Here is a 19,955-nt window from a genome sequence, read left to right on the forward strand (position 1 = left end):
CCTAAGATTACATAGCAAATAAGTGACATACCCTGTTTTAAAATTGTAGTTTCTTTATATTCACTGTTATGTAATATATCAGAGAGTGGATATATGTTAATGTTTCTCTTGAAGTATCAGAATTTTGATTTTTCCCCCAGTTTTTATTGCTATAATTTTTTCTACTAAACATCCTTAGATAATACCTGTGCAAGGTTTTTCATATTTCTGCAATTTTTTTTTAATCAAAATCACCCTAGGAAAGGAAGCATTAGGTAATAGGGTATATAAATGTTCAACTTCATATGTCAACTCCAAATTATTTTTTGATATGATTTTTTGAATAAAGATTTTTCTTTGACCTCTGACAATCTTTATTTTTGTTCACTGAATAGTAGTAAAATATGTCACTTTAGTCTTGCTTTTCTGTGATTTCTAGTGGCTGGCAATTTTCTAGATTTACTTACCATATGTTTTATTTCATGTCAAGTATTCATTACTGATTTTTTTCCCTTCTGGGTAATTTTGTTTTCTTATTGATTTAAAAATTACTTTATTCTTTAAATTACTTCAGATATTCCAGATTTAAGCTTTTTAAAAATATGTCAGGCATACTGTGTTGAAGAAAAATTCTAATTTTGGTTCAGTCATATTCCTTGTCAATTCCAGGAGGAGATATATATAAGTCTATCATGTCCCTTTCTTGTCTCATTTAGTCAGAAAGACTTGTGTGATTCACTTAAAAGGTCCTTCCACTTCCATTTCTATTCAGCATTATGAAAGTTAGTGCCAGATCTATTTAACATAAGAGCTTTGGAGATAAATGTTAGTATTCAGGAAAGTCCTCTGTACATAAAGTGTTATCTGTGCTATTATGGATAATGGGAGTGATTCTAATTTTCCCACAGAAATTCATTCAGAGAAAAATTCAAAATTATCATTGGATTGGATTATATACAAAAGGAGCTAATGATACCTGGAAGTGGCTGGATGGCAAAAAACTTTCTTTGAAACTGTAAGTTTTCATTTTATAGTGTTCCCACCTTGTCTATTTTTCAGCAATTGATTCTTAAGTTATGGGTCAAGAAAAGAGAAGATCCTTAGGACTGAAGAAACATCTTCTTTTATTTATTTATTTTTAAAGATTTATTTATTTATTTATACAAGCACTGGGTACAGTCAGAAGTGCGGGAGGGTGAGAGAATTCACCAGGGACAGAGCAGGGAACAGAAAAGACAGACTGATGAAGCACAATGCTGAGGGGAGCAGTGGGCAAGGCAGGAGAGATCTGTTGCACCATGTGGGACCCTTGCTGGTGGCTGGGGATCGAACTGGTGCTGCAGAGGCTGAGGGCAGCTTTGCAGAGGCTGTGGGCAGCTTTGCAGCTCAACCGCTGTGCCACCAGGGGAGGCCCTGAAGAAACATCTTTAATTTCATTTGATGTCACATTGCAGACAGGCAAACAAAGGCTATTTCAGATCCCCAAATACCCAGGCCTCAAGAGCATTCTTTCTCCCTGTGCTATTTAATGGAATGTCTTTTCAAACACAGTAAAGTAACATTTTGCTTTTATAACATTTTGTCACCTTTTTGTGTGTGGATGGGAGCACCTTCCTGTGTGTGCACAGAATAGGGAGAGATTTCACTATTTTAAAGGAGGTGGTCAGGATCCTTGAGACAGTGACATTGTATCTAGACTTGAATATATAACCCAAGTGTACTAAATGAATAACCTCCCAGGGGGAAAACAACTGGCATAACGATCCTGAGGAGGGAGTGTGTCTAACTGCTTGGGGAAGGAGCAAGAGGGACTGTGACCCTGGAGCAAAGTGAGGAAGAGGGAGAGACATGGGTCTGTGAGGTAACAGGGTGAGAGCTTGTGGACATAGGAGCTCCCCTGAAGGTCTTAGACTGTTTTCATAAATGTTATGAGGAGCAATTAATGGGTTTAGGTCCTGAAATTGTAGGAATGTTTTTGGCAAAAGCTCTGATGGGGGAATTTTTGGATTTTGGTGTTAGAATAAATTTGATTAAATTATTCAACACTTAGCTCTCATTGGGGATGCCATCATGGGTATTTCTAATATGTGTATGAATTCAAATGAGAGGTGTGTATGGGATGCAAATTTGTTTTATCCCAGGGTTTGAGGGGATGATATTTGTTTCATCTCAGTGTATAAACAATGTTTCTACTACAAGACTGGAAGTGATTATAAACAAACTGGACTCCTAGTTATTTAGATGATGTGAATATAATGGGGAGGCAAGGAAAACATGACTCAACAGAAAAGTGGAGAACCATGGTCAGAGAAGATGCATGACATTATCTCAGTCTTCACGAATTTGTTGATACATGTCTTGTGACCCAGCTTGTGGTCAATCTTGGAGAATGACCCATGTTTCACAAAATTTTAAACCTTTGTTTTTGAAGATAGTAGGTTTGGTGGGAAAAAATTAAACTCTCATTATAAATATGTGTGTTCATTTTTGATGTTCAAAACAAGGCTAGCACTGTAGACACATACCCTGTGCTTATTCACCTGAGTCATGGGAAACTGGAAATTTTTTTTATATCTATTTCCTTGTGTCACATAATGAATTTATTATATTTAACCACTCTTCATAAGTTTCAGATAAATTTTTCAAGTGTGCACATCTAATCCATGTAACCCTCCCATTCTTTTTATTTTTTTATTTTTATTTAAATTTTATTTTTATATTCCCCATACAATTACACCCCCCTTATTTTGACCCCAAGCCCTCCTTTCCCCGCCCTCCACCCCCTCATAGAGTGTCTCTGGTTCATAGTTGTTTGTTGATTTTGATATTTTCTTTACTTTCCTTTCTTCTCTCTAATGTCCATTACCTATGTTTCTATTAAAATATTATTACCTTTATAAATTTGGAGCTATATATCTCTCACAGGATTTTTATAACCATTGGAATAATTGCCCACCTTTACTTTAAATTTGTGACAAATTTTCCTTATAAATGACTTTCTAAAATATATATGCTCTCTGATGCAGGAATTTGCAACTGACCACACCCGATGCAAAATGTGGACAAATCAATTTTACAAATATTGCCTCTGCTGTTTGTACTACTGAGTTTCATTATATTTGTGAAAAGAAATTTGACATGCCGGATAATTAAAAGAGTTACTGTAATCAAAGTCAGTATTTTCATTCTTTAATGACTGTTAATACAGAACTTAAAAAGAACACACTCAAATTAGTCCACTGTGCATGAATCATGAAGGATTATGAAGTCTTAAACATTCCTAAGCAAGGAGAGACAGAAATTTGATATATAGTAAAATTATAAATCCCTCAAATATGTTCATTTTTCTGAAATTTCAAGAACCCATAAATCTAAAAAAAAAGAAACAAATACATTTTGATAATAATTTTTAATTTTCTTAATCACTTATTTGAATTTATTTGATCAGGTAAATAATACATTTACCTTGTTCAAAATTTAAGCAAATTCTCTTTACTACTCTTATCCTCGATATATTTCCCTACTCAGAGACAAATATATAGCTAATTTCCTAGATATTACTGTAGACATAATATGAAAGTATAAACTATATACACATTATCCGCTCAACCAAATATTACTTAACAATAAACCATAGTCCTGCTTCTTCAGATTTTATTTAGAAAGAGATCTTGCATATTTTCTCACATCGGTACATAAGGAGCTGCCTCACTTTTTGTGAGCTGTTATAAGTATTACACTAAATGGATGTGCTGACTTTTATTTCACAGCTGTGTTTCAAAGATAATTTAGGTTTCTCCCAGAATTTTGCAGTTGGAGAAAGATGCAATGAATAGCACTTAATACAGTATCGTTTGTAAATCTAAGTGGTATAATTTCTGTGTCAAATGAATGTACATTAAAATTTTGATAACTATTTAATAATTACCCTCCATGAGACTATTATTCTGCAGATGCAACACTCAGTTCCTGCTTCTCCCACTGTTACCTCCACAGCGTGTTACCAATCTGCTTGATTTGGTCAATAAAATCTTCACCAATAAAATGAGTGTCTTGTGTCATTAGATTTGAAATTTCCTGTTATTTGTGGACTCTCAATATCATTATGGCAGTTCTTTTATTTAAAGTGTCTGTTCCTGTCTTTGTGGATCAATATCACAAACATCATTTTGTGTAGTAAAACTAAATATAAAATTGTTCACCCTATAAAATTTCATAATTTATAAAGTTCAAAAGAAGTTAAGTCTAAAATTTGGTGTTAGAAATTAAGACCATACTCACTGTAGGATAGGTTTATTCCTGATGTGATAATAATGGGAAAACCACTTATCATAAATAAGAATGAATTGGTAAAACAAACTAAGTTAGAGTTACATCTGAATGATTTCCAAACTGTCCTGTTAAATAGTGAAAAAATAAGGATCAAGTGGAAGAAAATGAGTGAACTACAATTAAAAAGAGATTAATATAAGCACACATGGTTCATAGTTTCTATTTACAATGAAGTGTTATGGAGATGGGTGTGGTGATGGCTGTATAATAATAGGACTATATTCAGGAGCACTGAAATGTCATCTACATAACAATGCAATCCTACCAAAATTCTAATGGCAATCTTTACGGAAATACAACAAACATTACTAATGTTTGTATGGCTCCACAAGAGATCCTAAATAGCCAAAGTAATCCTGAGCAAAATGAAGAGTGGAGGTACCAAGTTCTCTAATCAAACTACCATGAATTATCAGGGAAGTTTGGTGGTAGAAAAAAATAGATACTCAGATCAATGAAATGGAATTGAGAGCCCAGAGATCAACCCATACATTTTATAAGTGAACATACTAAAAAGGATCCATGGCAATAAGAGTCTATTTTCAACAAATAGTGTTCAGAAATTTGTAGACCACAGGCACAAGATTGAAAGTAGACAACTATCTCACACCATACATGAAAATTAATTCAAAATTCATTAAAGGGGCTCCCTGGTGGCACAGCGGGTTGAGCACCACGCTGTGAAGCAGTCTGCAGCCTCTGCAGTGCTGGTTCGATCCTCGCCAGTCGGGAAGGGTCTCACATGGCGTGGCAGACCTCTCCTGTCTTGCCCGCTGCTCCCCTCAGCAGTGTATTTCATCAGTCTGCCTGTTCTGTTCTCCGCTCTGTCTCTGGTGAATCCTCTCATCCTCCCGTGCATCTTGCCTGTACCCCAGTTCTTAAATAAATAAATAAATAAATAAATCTTTAAAAAATATTCATTAAAGACTTAGATATAAGGCCTGAATTCATAAAATACATATAAGAAAACCTAGGCATTACACTCCACAACATTAGCTCTAGAGATATGTTTAGATTTGACTCCAATGTTAAGGAAGCAAAAGCAAAAGTAAACAAATAAGACTACATCCAACTAATATCTGCACAGTGAAATAAACTGCCATTTAAAAGAAAAGATATCCCACTGAATGGGAGAATATATCTGCATATCATATATCCAACAAAAGGTTAATATCAGTATATAAAAAGAACTCATACAAGTTGCAACAAAGGAACAATGAATTCAATGAAAATCTGGGCAGGGATCTAAATGAGCACTTCTAAGAACACATGGCCAACATGTACATACAAAAATGCTCAAATGTCTTATTATCAGGGAAGTGCAATTCATATCTACAATGAGATATCAACTAACATCTGTTGTACTGGTCTATACGCAAAAGATCAAAAGCACAATGTTGGTGAGAATGTGGAGAAAAACTAAACCAAATATACTACCAGTGGGAATGTAGACTGGTACAGTCTATATGGAAAACACTATGGAAATTTCTCAAAAAATAGAATTCATTCACCATATGAGCCAGCAATTCCACTCCTAGGTATCTTCTCAGAGAATGCAAAAGCACTAATTGGAAGGGATATATACACTCCTCTGTTCACTGCAGCACTATTTACAAAAGCCACGTGATAGAAGCCACCTTTGTGCCCAATAACCATAATCAGATATAGATGTAGTATATATACAAAATGGTTAGCTACTCAGGCACAGATGAAATCTTGCCATTTGCAACAACGTGGATAGAACTGGAGGCTACTACTATGCAAAAGGAAGACAAATGCCAAATATTTTCACTCATATATGGAGTAAAGAAACAAAACAATAGAACCAACAGAAACTAACCAAAGGATTAGTTTGGATTCTACTAATTCTACAGGATTCTACTAAATTCTACAGGATTCTGAATGTAGAAGTGAAGTTACCAGTGGGACAGGATGAGAGCAGGGAGAAAAGTGTCTACGGATCCCAATGCACTGTGGGGGTCTCCCCTCAGCTTGGGAAGCACACCCCTCCAAGCCAACCCCCCAAAAATCTAAACAAAAAGTCAGCAGGGATCAGGATTCTACCACTGGAGTTGGGTCAGAAACATAGAGAAAGATTATGTCCTTGTAGACATAGTGTGAAAGCTGTGGCTGGAGCACAGTTACAGTCCTCTGGGAGACCAGTCCCGATATAAACTGAAGCAATCATTTTATTTAAAATTTCACTTTTGTTGGGCCTCACTGGTGGTGCAGCGGTTGAGCGCTGGGTTGCGAAGCTGCCCGCAGCCTCTGCAGCGCCGCTTCGATCCCTTGCTGCTCCCCAGGCACCAGAGGAGGGTCCCACATGGTGCGCAGACCTCTCCTGCTGCCCGCTGCTCCCTTCAGCAGTGTACTTCGGTCCTTCTGCCTGCTCTGCTCCCTGCTCTGGCTCTGGGGAATTCGCTCACCCTCCCATGCTTCTGCCTGTACCCAGTGCTTGTGTAAATAAATAAGCAAACAAATAAATAAATAAATAAAATATAAAAAAATAAAATTTCACTTTTGTTAATGAAGTACCATTGTTTCACATCTTTGTAATATTTTCACAGTAAAGGATTTGTCCCCTTCATGGGGTCGTTGTAGCTCTCCTACACCAAAGCACCCCCAGTCTTCTGCCACAGTCTCTTGGGCTCTCCTCCTCCCTCCTTTCCCCATCCAAGCGTGGATGCCTCAGATCTATAGTAAATTTTTAAGAGTTGGTTTTAAGGTTTGTCTCTGTTTGACTGTTTGTTTTGTTTTTTCTATTCCAAATATAAGTGACACCATCTGGTATTTCTCTTTCTCTCTCTGGCTTATTTCACTGAGCATAATCCTTCAGTTCTATCCGTGTTGCTGCAAATGCCCGATGTTTACCTTATTGGATCACTGAGTAGTATTCCATTGTGAATATATAGCACATATTCTTCATCCACTCATCTTTTCTGTGCATATCTGTGCACATATGTTTCCATATTTTGGCTAGAGTAAATAGTTCTGCAATGAACTTAGGAGTGCTTGTTCCTTTTAGAACTAGAGTTTTTGTGTTCTTCAGGTAGATACCTTATAATGCAATTGTTGGGTCATATGACAGATCTATTTTTAGCCTTTTAAGAATGCCCCATACTGTTTTTTCATAGCGGTTGGACCAGTCCACATTCCCAACAGTGTAGTAAGGTTCATTTTTCTCCACACTCTCACCAGCACTTGTATTTTTTTAGTTTTTATATATGGGCCATTCTCATAGATTATCTCATTATGGTTTTGATTTGTATTTCTTTTTGTTTAAAAAACATTTATTTTATTTATTTATGCATACAACAACTGAGGTCCAGGCCAGAGGTGGAGGGTGTGAGAGGATTCACCAGAGACAGAGTGGGGAGCAGAACAGGTGGATCGACTGAAATAGGGGATTGACTGAGGAAAGCAGCAGCCAAGGAGAGGTCTGCTGCACCATGTCTCTGCAGCTACCTGGCCGGGGACTGAACTCAGGACACAGTGGCTGGTAATAGCTCGATAATGCTGAGACTCCCTGCACAACCAGGGAGGCCCTGATTTGTGTCTCTGATGCTAGTGATGAAGAGAATTTCTTCATGTGCTTGTTGGCCATTTGAATGACTTCAGTGGAGTGCCTATTTTGTACTTATGCCCATTTTTTAATTGAGTTATTTGTTTGCTTTTTGTAGAGGTGTATGAGTTTTTTGTAAATCTTTGATATCAGCCCCTTGTCAGGTATATGGTGTGCATATTTTTTTTTGCCCATTCAGTGGAATATCTTTGTGTCTTGTTTTCAGTTTCTTTTGCTGTGCAAAAGCTTTTTAGTTTTATGCACTATGTTTTTTTAGTTTTGTGCACACCTCAAATTAATTTAGTCCCTGCTTTTTATCTTCTTCTTTGTTTTCCTTGCTGCTGGAGACAAATACGCAAAGATGTTGTGGAATCATATGGCACAAAGTATTTTGCCTGTTTTCTTCTGTGTATTTATAGTTTCAGGTGTTATGTCCAAATCTTTTCACCATTTTGAATAGGTTTTTGTGTGTGGTGTGAGACAGTGATCTACTTTCATTCTTCTCCATGGGCTTGTCCAGTTTTCCAAGCATCACTTATGCTAATATTTTCTCCTTTAATATTTACTAGAATTCTCCAGTACAGCTATGAAGCCTGGGGGTCTTTTTTTGTGGAGATTTTAACTACACTATTGATTTTTTTCATTCTTTTAAAAATTATGTATATTGAGGTAAAGTTAGTTTACACCACTGTATTTTGGGTGTTATATGTTCAAGCCTCCAGAAATGTGTATCCTCACACCATGCCCACCAGTAGTACCCCAGTAATCCTCTGCTATGCCCAATAGACCTTACTCCCACACTCCCACCCTGAAATCCTCCCTTTCTAGTTGCATTAATTTTTCAGAGCTTATTCAAGTGATGTATTTTTTCTTTTATGAGGTTTGCTAGGTTTACTTTTTTTTTTTTTTTGCTTTTTTTTTTTTTATAGAGGCATGTTTTATTTATTTATTTGTTTGTTTGTTCGTTTGTTTCGTTTATACATGCACTGGGTACAGTCAGAAGCACAGGAGGGTGAGAGAATTCACTAGAGCCAGAGCGGGGAGCAGAGCAGGCAGAAGGACCGAAGTACACTGCTGAGGGGAGCAGCGGGCGGCAGGAGAGGTCTGCGCGCCATGTGGGACCCTCCTCTGGTGGCCGGGGAGCAGCCGGGGATCGAACCGGCGCCGCAGAGGCTGCGGGCAGCTTCGCAACCCAGCGCTCAACCGCTGTGCCACCGGGGAGGCCCTTGCTAGGTTTACTTTTAAAGACTTTAGCCAGTTAGTCTAATTAGGAAATTTGCATCACTGCTTCCACTAAAGTGACACAAAATATGAAAGGTATACAATGTTGTAAATCAATGTTACCTCAAAGAAAAAAAATAGGTTATTAGAATACAGGTGAATCTATTTTGATATTTCCTATAAAACATAACAAAGTCTTATTTCATATTTATCTGTTTGAAATGGGATATATAACACGAAAATAGTAGAAATGGAAAATATGAGAAGAAACAATCATAGTTTTTAATTTTAGCTCTGTTTCCACTTTACTCAAGTGAAAGACCTTTCATTTGTTAAGAAGCTTGAGGTTTGAAAAATGCCACTAACGGCAGTGACTGGAGAAGGTAATGCAACATGTTTATCATACTTTATTTATTTTTTATTCATTAGTTTTTTTTTACATCATTGTTCATTTTTAAGCAGTATTTGCTTTCCCCCACCCCCTCAGGTGTAGTCCCCATAGGGTTTCCTTCACCAAGGCACCCGTGCACCATCACCTCAGTCCCCTGTGCTCCTCCCTCCCTCCCTCTTGACTTTAATAATATATGATATATTAGAGGGATCAGATATATCATACATTATTAAAGTCAAAACTAACAAATGTTCCCAGTAATTTGAGATTTAATATATCAACATGGTAGTTATTGAACAAAGTTACTCATGCAAATAGTATAAGGATCAGAAAAAAGCAAACTACCTCCCTTTATTGCTTTAATTCTATCCACACAAATTCCTATTTATTTCTTAACTTAAAATCTTTTCCTGTTTCTTGCATTCTAATATTACCAAGAATTTTTGACTCATGCTTTTTCCATACTCACTTAACTTTTAAAATAAAAATTGCTAAGTAAAAACAATATATAAGAAATATGCACACCTCAATTTAATAAATAAAAATAATATATAGGAAATATGTAATATAAAATGAACATTAAAACCTATTTTGGGGCCTCCCTGGCAGTGCAAAGGGTTAAGATGCAACCTATGAAGTTATCTGCAGCCACTGCAGCACAAGTTCGATCTCTGGCGAGGGAGCTACCCACATGGCGCAGCAGACCTCTCCTGTCTCATTGGCTGCTCCTCTCAGCAGTGTATTTCAGTCAATTGCCTGTTCTGCTCCCACTCTGTCTCTGGTGAATCCTCTCACCCCCCCACACCTCTGGCCTTACCCCAGTTCTTGTATGCATAAATAAATAGTTCTTTTTAAAAAACCCTGTTTTCTCTAGGACCTTCCTTTTAGGAAATTACTTCAAGGTATTATGCATACTGACTCCTTTATTATAAAGTTTACAACAATCTAGTTATATCTTATAATTATGCTTTGTTCTGTTTACCTGTGTTATCCCCAGCGTTTCTCTCTCACTCTATAGTTCTCTCTCTCACACACACACACACATTATTTGCTTACTCATTTATATCATCTTGGGTTTAAGTATTTTTTTTTTGCTTTTCTTTGATGCTAAGTAGGCCTTGTGGAAATAAAAATAGTGAAATATGAGTGATGTTTTAATGAGACCTTAAAAGATAAAGAAAATTCAACTAGAAAAAAGGTAGCGGAAACGTAAGAGCTAAAAATACATGGTGTTTGGGTGCAGGTGTGTGGGTGTCTTAGGGATGAGAAAGAGCTTTGGGGGAAATTTCTTTATAATTAACCAAATAACAGTGCATTCTCTGCTCAAAATAGAAAATTGAAACAAAATTCTAAGAAAAAAATAGATGTGAGGTGATATACCCAAATTCTGCCAATAATTCTTTATATCTGTACTTGTCATAGATACTGTATGTATCTATGATACATAGAGATACTATATATATGTCAAACTATATAGTTTGCTAGATTTTCTAGAACATTTAATAATTGATAAACCTGGATATTTATTTAAAAGATTTCCCCCAATGGGCCTCCCTGGTGGTGCAGGGGTTAAGTCTCATCACTATAAATCTATCAAAGCTACCTCCAGTCACTGTGGCCTGTTTCATCCCCAGTCAGGGAGATGACCCACATGGCATAGCAGACCTCTCCTGTCTTGCCTGCTGCTCCCCTCAGCAGTGTATTTTAGTCAGTCTGCCTGTTCTGCTCCCCATTCTGTCTCTAGTGAATCCTCTCACCACCCCCATACCTCTGGCTTACGCCCCAGTTCTATATAAATAAATAAATAAATAATAAAGCTTTCTTTTTTTTTTTTTCTTTCTAAAGACTGTTTATTTTATTTTTTTAATAATAAATTTTATTTTTATATTCCCCATACAATTGCAGCCCCCCTATTCTGACCCCAATCCCTCCCTCCCACCCCGCCCCCTATTTTTTTTTTTTTTTAAAGCTTTCTCCCCAAACTACAGTTGTTAGTAATTGCTTTTCATTGGTGATTTGTCCTATACTTTCAGGACTATATAGGCATCAGCTGATATGTTAATGTTGAACAATGACAGACCTAAGTGTGTACAACCTGTTAAGAGCGAAGGCTACAAATACATGCTCAATTTGAGTCAAGTTGTAATTTTTAGAACCTGGTTCCTAACATATAATTGTAATTAAATACCATCTTGTTGATTCTGATCCTAAAAGTCAGTCACTCCCACAGGCTCCATTTGCTGTAATGTAATTCTCTTCTGCTGATGAGGTTGGGTCTTCTACAGACAGTGGCTTCACTCACTGCATCTTCAGAGGAAGAGGAGGAACCAACTGCAGCCCGCCCTTCACTCTCCACCCCCCAGTGACACACTGCTCTGAGAGCTCAGAGATCACACTGCTCACCCTCCAGAGCACACATTCAAGGTAAATTTACTGCTTTAATTATACTTTACTAATAAGGTATGTATAATTTTATGGAAAACTATCATTTTCAAGTATATTGAATATTTCTGTTACATGACACATATGGAATTGGGTAATCTGACTTAGAAGGCACAGACAGATGGACAGCAGCCACCAGAGTAAGCACACTTGTGAGCCTGGGAGGCTAGTTCATGGGCATGCTAATTTCTAAAATGTTATCCTCATTATCTTTATGTGAGAAGTCAGATCCTTGGAAATGATTGATCACTTATTTTCTCACGAGGAACAGAATAAGCTAAAGGCAAACCTACAAGAGAAAGAGCTAGAGTCTTACCTGTGCAACCATTATTGAGAAGGGATGAGACAATTTTGCTTTGACAATGATGGGAAGGGAGTCTCAAACTATGGAAACATGCTTTTGAAAAGACTTCATAACAGTGTCGCTGCCATAGAAGTGGATTTCAACTGTTACTACTATAGGTATCTAAGAAGAATTTTAAAGCGTCAGAGCAATGGGGCATTTAGGTACACAGATCAATGTAGTGGATATGAAAAAATAAAACCTGATTTTGCTCCTGAGACACAAACTTGTAGGATTAAATAGGGCATAGAGCTGCTCGCTGAATTAAGAAATTGTAAATTTTCAAAAATGTCTGGCAATTTTGGTTACAACTAGAACAGATGGTTTCGTCTTTGATCCCTTTAAAGGACTACATTTAAACCCATTCAATATTTTTAAACTTAGGTCTGTTTTTGTCTTAATTTTTCTTATTGAAAAAGAAAGCATTTTTTAAGGCAAATTAAAGAAAACACAAGAAAGAAGTAGATATTTGTATTATTTAAATAAGTCAACCCGATGTTGTATGTATTTCTATTTATTATCATCTGTCAAGCAATTTGGATGTCCTTAAGATGCTTATTAAAAACATAAACTGCTTATGCACATTTGAGACATCTCTAATTTTATAATACATGCACATATATATGTGCATGCATATTTACATGTATGTATATATACAACATTATCATTCTACCTTCATTCTATAAAAAGGATTATAATTCATGCCGGTTAAAATGTAAATATTTTACTTTTACATTATACCTATAATTTTGAAATTATGTTGTTAATTTGCTAGTCTCATGAGATTCTGAGAGGGCTTTATTTTTCAAGATTTATGGTAACTGGTAGATTTCAGGTGTTAGTTATTTTCTCATTCATAAAATTCAACATTCTAGTTCTCTATACTCTTACTGACACAGTGTGGAGTAAATGAGATACAGTCAGCAGTGGAAACTCTCTGTGTAGGAATGATGAATGTGGTATATTTGCTCTTTTTCTTCTGACACAGTCTCTCTGAGGCCAGCACACATCAACAAGTTCATCCTCACCTCAGAGCAGAGGAGCAAGGCAGCAGAGCAGCACAACCTCGCTGTCTTCCTGCCCAACCTCATCTTCCAGCTGGTGAACCCCCAAGGCAAACACACAGGTATGATCATCCAGTGTGGGTGTGTGACCCCAACCCCTGCTGTCAGGCTGCTGGGCAGGGAGGGACCAACTGCAGAAAGTTGGGAGGGTTTTGATTATTGTTGGAAAGAACTGATCTTGGGATCCACGTCAGTTAATATATACTGTGATCTTTATCCTACAGGTGATGACAGAATGGATCAGAATGAAAAGGATCAAAATATTTACTGTGCTGAATAAGATTTTTTTAATCCTCTGATGTGTTGAGGAATATTTAATTCACTGTTAGACAATATCGATCTGTATTTCTCTTTTTTTTTCACTTCTGTGCTATGGATAATCCAAAGCTAAAATCCTAATATTAAGTTCAGTTGGAAAAATTTGAATATTTTGATAATGATTATTTTTCTATCAAAAATTCCAGTTTTGTATATACAAGTTTGTTTCCTGTTACAGATAGTCAATTAGAAATAACTAAACGACAACAAGTCAAGTAGGAAAATATGACTTTAAATCTGGATTAATATTATAATTAGTCATTTGGTGGGGGGAGTATTTTTTAATTTTAGTAATATATTAATGTATTTTATTATTATTTGATGATTGCCTACCTTGTTTTTACATCACAAAATAATTAAATAGTGACACATTACTTTGGCATGAATGTTTCTTTTTTCTGTGTCATTAATTAAGCCTTATCAAACATCACCAAAGTTCTTTCTGTAATCTTTTCCTATAGTCCCCAAAATGAGTGAGGCAGGAGTAATATATACGCAGAGGAAAGTTTTAAATTCAAACAGACATGAAGACCAACGGCGTGCAACCTACAAAAGAAAAGGTAAAGTTTGTTTCTTTTCTAGACTTGCTAAAACATTATAATATAGGAAATTATGACAATTGTATAAATATATTTCATATTATTTGGCTGGTTCTTATAATTTGAGGGTTATGTTTATTTAAATGTAATATTTGATGAGTTTTATGATCACAGAAAATAATATTATCTTGAATTCCAGATAAAATTTCACATTAATTGAGGGCTTTGTTATGCTCAGTGCTTACTATATATTTAACTTTTGATTTTGTTCAGAGTGCCCGTGGCATATTATTGCTGGAAGTCTAGGAATTTTATGTATTTTACTCCTGCTGGCTACTGCGGTCTTTGGATACATGTGTGAGTATCAGGTACATACGTTTCTTGTGTGAACAATGAGGCAGGATGAAATTATGATGCTGTGGATGCTGAGCATGTGCTGAACTGTTTTTGGTTTTTTTTTTTTTAAGATTTATTTATATATACAAGCACTGGGTACAGTCAGAAGCGCGGGAGGGTGAGAGAATTCACCAAAGCCAGAGTGGGGAACAGAACAGGCAGACTGATGGAGGACACTGTTGAGGGGAGCAGCAGGCGTGGCAGGAGAGGTCTGTGCTCCATGTGGGACCCTCGCCAGGCAGCCAGGGATCGAAAAGGCGCTGCAGAGGCTGCAGGCAGCTTCGCAGCCCAGCGCTCAACCATTGCGCCACTGGGGAGGCCCTGAACTGTTTTTAATATAATGTTTTATAGAAATTTTAGTGCTAATGATCGTGTTGATGATAATATTGGATAATTATGATGATTTATTATTTTGTCAGAAGTTAGTGTTTTTTTTTTTAAGATTTATTTATTTATGCATACAAGAACTGGGGTATAGGCCAGAGATGTGGGGGGATAAGAGGATTCACCAGATACAGAGCAGGGAACAGAACAGGCAGACTGACTGAAATACACTGCTGAGGGGACCAGTGGGCGAGTCAGGAGAGGTCTGCTGCGCCATGTGGGTTGCTCCCTGGCTGGAGGGGGATTGAACTTGCACTGCAGAGGCTGCGGGACAGCTTCACAGCCCCACGCTTAACTCCTTGTGCCACCAGGGAGGCCCAGGGGTTAGTTTTTGCTACACATAACGGTGTACCAGCTGTAAGGGCACAAAATATTTGCTGCTATGTATGGTGTGCTTACATATATGTTTCAACTTTTTTGTATGAGTCTTTAAACCAGACAATTGGGAAATTGTCTGATTGTACTAAATGGTCATAGTAAAGTGATTTAGTAAAGACATTCACGATAATAAGTTTACCATATGGATTGAAGTTTTTCAGTGCTCTTCTGGGTGTAAAATACAAGACAAGAAACACAGAAATGAAAAAACGACTTCCTCACCAGCAGCTGAAGATCACTTAGTCTTACCACCCAGGGGAGGTACGTACAGTATTGGACTTTACCAGGAACGCTTATGTTGCTCTTCTTTTTTCATCAAGTCCATTTTCTTTTTATAGCTAATCAAGTATTTAATTTCACAAAGAAACCCTATTATATTGTCATGTTGATGTGATTATTTGGGTGGTTTATGCTTATGAATGAATATTCCCAAGTATAGAGCCTTTGGAATTATATCGTTTCCATGTATTCACTGTCAGGGTACACAGATTAATCCAATTTGCTGAAGTTTATTTGTATTGGAGAAGTCTAGATTTCTCAGTGCTATTTTAACACTCACCTTAGGCCTGTCAGAGGCAGTACCTGGCTCTGTAGTATTCCTACCTACAGAATTTGGGTGAAAACTGTTCCTAAAACATAGACATTTTTGTCACAGAAAATCATCTATTCTCTGGTATTCACTAAGAAATAAGCAGTGAAATACATAGAGTAAATGTTTTCTAAATGGTGTTGGAATTGAGGGTCTTGGTGGTCTTTATTTTCAAGACAAGGACTGTGACATATATGAAGGAAAATGGTCCTGCTCTGGAAATAACTGCTACTATTTTTCAACTGAAGAGAAAACTTGGGATGAGAGTAAGAAGTCGTGCCAGCAACGTGCTTCTAATCTCATTAAGATTGATGACGAGGAGGAGCAGGTATGTTTGCTTTTTTCAACCTGAGTAAGTGCTTTATGAGACGTGTGTGTGTCCTGTTAGGACAATTATTTAGACTTCCCTCTGATATTTGGTTGATTTGGATGAAGCACTTGCTGCTGCTATCGTCTTACTTCCAGAGGAGGGGTCACAGGTATAACTGAAGAACCACTGTTTTAAATTAGAAATAGATCTTTTTTTTTTTAAATAAATAAAAAAAAAAACTATACAAGAACCGGGTTACAGGCCAGATGCACGGGAGGGCGAGAGGACCCACCAGAGACAGAGCGGGGAACAGAACAGGCAGGCAGATCCAAGACACTGCTGAGGGGAGCAGCAGGCAAGATAGGAGAGGTCTGCCTTCCATCGCTGGCAGGCCGGGATTGAAGACGCGCTGCAGAGGCTGCGGACAGCTTCATGGTGCGGCGCTCAACCACCTGTGCCACCAGGGGAGGTCCTAAATTAGAGATAGTTTTGCTGTGGGTGCCCTGGAATGATTTTCAATTTTATTGTATGTGTTAAATCACCACATTTCCATGAACATCAAACCACTTGTTTATATTTGAAATGAATAAAATATATCCATTAGAATAGCAATTACACAAAACTAGTATTTGAAAGCTAAGTAGTTTCATGCTCTTTACTGTATTATTTCAAATCCTTTCTAATATTTGCTCGTTTCTACCTTTATTTTTATTCACTTTTTTCTATTGGATAATATTGTTTTCTTATTGATGTATGCAGACTATTCATTTTTAAAACTAAAGTACTTTAGATAGCTCCAGAATAGAAGCTTGTCTTTCACATTCTTCAAAATGTATTCTGAAGAACAGAAATTCTAGTTAGTGCTGTCTCTTTTGTCTTTTTATTTGACACTATTACTATAACCTTTCCTTTTTTGTTATATGACTTGATTATTTTTAAATTGTACTATTGTACTTGAGGAAACATTGAGATACAACAATGTATATGATTCAGAGGTTTATGCTCACACTTCTATTGATGTGTGTTGCCACACCACACCCACTGCCAGGCACCCATAGTCCACTGGTTCTCCTCAAACTTTGCTCTTCAACCCCACCATCTCTTTCCATCTTATTGTTTGTGGAGATTTTGTTTCAAATTCATCGTAACCTTTTTATGATTTTTTTTATCCATTCACAAAGATTTGGTGACACATTCTCTCAGTGTTGTCTATTTTCTTTTTTTTTCTCAGCATAATAGAGAAATTAGTGCTTACTCCATTTACTGTAGGAATATTTAAAGAAAAATGTGCCTAATATTTGTGAGTGTTGCATGTTCTCTGTAAGTAAAGTGTTATGAATGGTATTACAAATAATACTGGTAATTTTCCCACAGAGATTCATTCAATCAAAAATCAAATACAGTTATTGGGTTGGATTACATAAAAAAGGAGCTAATCATCCCTGGTTGTGGCAGGATGGCTCAAATCTTTCTTGGAAAATGTAAGTTTTCATTTCATAGTTTCTCTCTTCCTTTCTATTTCAGTAACTGATTGATCATAGGTCAAGAACAGATAAATTCTTGGGGATTTTGAGAACATTTACAGTTATGTGATCTAACTTATGAGAGGCAACCAAATGCTAATTTCAGAGGCTCAAATAATCAGATCAAAATAGCATTTTTTCCTCCCATGTCCTTTAATGGATAGTCCTTATAATCATTGTAAACATTTTTCTTTTGCATCTTTCTCTAATATATTCATTGATGCTAATTTTTTGATAGGTGTGGTTGGAGTTAAAGGTAAAAACATAACAAGAAAGTTGTATCTAAATCCAACTCTCCCTATAAATTTAATTTTTAGCTGTTTATCTTGATATGATTAAAGAACAACAACAACAAATGATTTCTAAATAAAATTTTTTAATATCTTTAGATATTTTGAGTATCTGGTGTGGTAATTAATATCTTGATGCTGTTGTTTTTCAAAGTCCACATGATTCTTGCAGTCATTTCTCATTAGTAAGTCTGCATAGATTTGTTGGTTGATGCCCAGAAAGCTCTTTAGAAAATGAAGAAAAATTGCTAGTATAGTAATCCTAAGTAACTGGGAGACAATATGAGAGCCACAGTTATTGAAAGTACAGTTTATTGGTGCCCCCAATGTGGGGTTCACTATTCTAGGCACAGAATTCATGGCTGGGGCAGCAAATAGAGGTGCTAAGTGTCCTGCTCTTGTAGCTCTTACATCCTGATGCAGGAGTGGGGTTGGTAATGGGAAGGGATGATGACAAACCAAAAATGCCATGTAAACTATCTAGGACATTAGAAAGTGGTCAGTGCTGTGGATTGACACATACCCCCTTACTTCTTGCTATTTCACAAAGTACTTTTTTGCATGTGGAGATAATAAAAGAAATTTCACTATTTTAAATAGGGTGATCAGGTATAGTTTCCTTGAGAAATTAATGTTTGTAAATAACTTGAATGGGCAAACCATGTGGATACTAGATGGAGAACATGCTAGCAGAAAGCCTGCTGGCAGTGCGAGCCTGGGTGGGAGTGTGTGTAGCTGCTCCAGGAAACAGCAAAGAGGGCCTGTGATGCTGGAGTAAAGTGAGCCAGAGAGGTAACAAGGGAGAAGAGCATGTAGGACAGCAGAGGTTATTGTAACAACTTTGACTTTTTACAATAGAGGGCTTATGCTGAGGAGTGAGAAAAGTAGGTTTTCTGTTTCAGAGATTCTGGACACTGTCAAGGGTAACTTTGTGCAAGTGTATAGGGGATAGAAATTGCAATGCCAGTGGACTAGTTGGTGGCAAGCAGGTAAGAGAAGATGATGACTTGATGATGATTGTCAGAGTCCATGATGGTGAAATTATAAGAATGGTGTTGAATTAACTGATGGAGACTATCTTGAGTTCAATTTTAGATGTGAATTTGATGACTGTTAAACATCTAGCTGTCTATGGGGATATGTGATCATGAAGTTCCAATGATAGGTCTGTGTGGGATCAAATTTGTCTCATCTTAGTGTATAGATGGTGTTACCACTGTGGGGATGGAAGTGGTCACCAGGAAGTGTAAGACTTGAGTTCTTCTATGCTTAATTGTTTAAGATAATGTAAAAATAATGGAAAGGCAGGATAACCAAGGAATATTACCGATATTAGTGGGTAGATAGGAGGAAAACCATGAAAGAACATGTAAGCTAATGGAAAACCTTAAACCTTTGCTCTGTTTGGGCACTGCAACATTTCCATTAATTTTAGCTATAACTACACTTTATTGTTTTGCAACATTACATCTGTCACAAGATTTTATGTCCATTGAAATAATTTCATACATACATTTTAAATTTATGGTGTTCAAATTATCCTCAATATGACTTTTTCAAGTAAGTATGTTCTCTGATGCAGAAAATTTGAACCGACCACAGCTACAGATGATGCACTATGCGGACGCCTCAAGAAAACAAGTATCATTAATGCTGTTTGTACCAAGGAGTTTTATTATATCTGTGAAAAGTGATCTGCATTTATAATTAAAGAAATTGCTATAATCAGGTTGTTGATGGTTTCATTTTTGTTAGTTATTAAATAAAAGCAGGGTATTTGCTCACATTAGTCACTTATGCATATTCATGAGGATTGTGATCTCAAACATCCCTGAAGAATGATAATTCAAGAAGTTTCTTATAAAGTAATGATTTAAATTACAAGAAAAAATTC

Source organism: Talpa occidentalis, unplaced genomic scaffold (assembly GCF_014898055.3).
Source record: "Talpa occidentalis isolate TD23 unplaced genomic scaffold, MPIMG_talOcc4v2.1 talOcc4.16, whole genome shotgun sequence".
Lineage (NCBI taxonomy): Eukaryota > Metazoa > Chordata > Mammalia > Eulipotyphla > Talpidae > Talpa > Talpa occidentalis.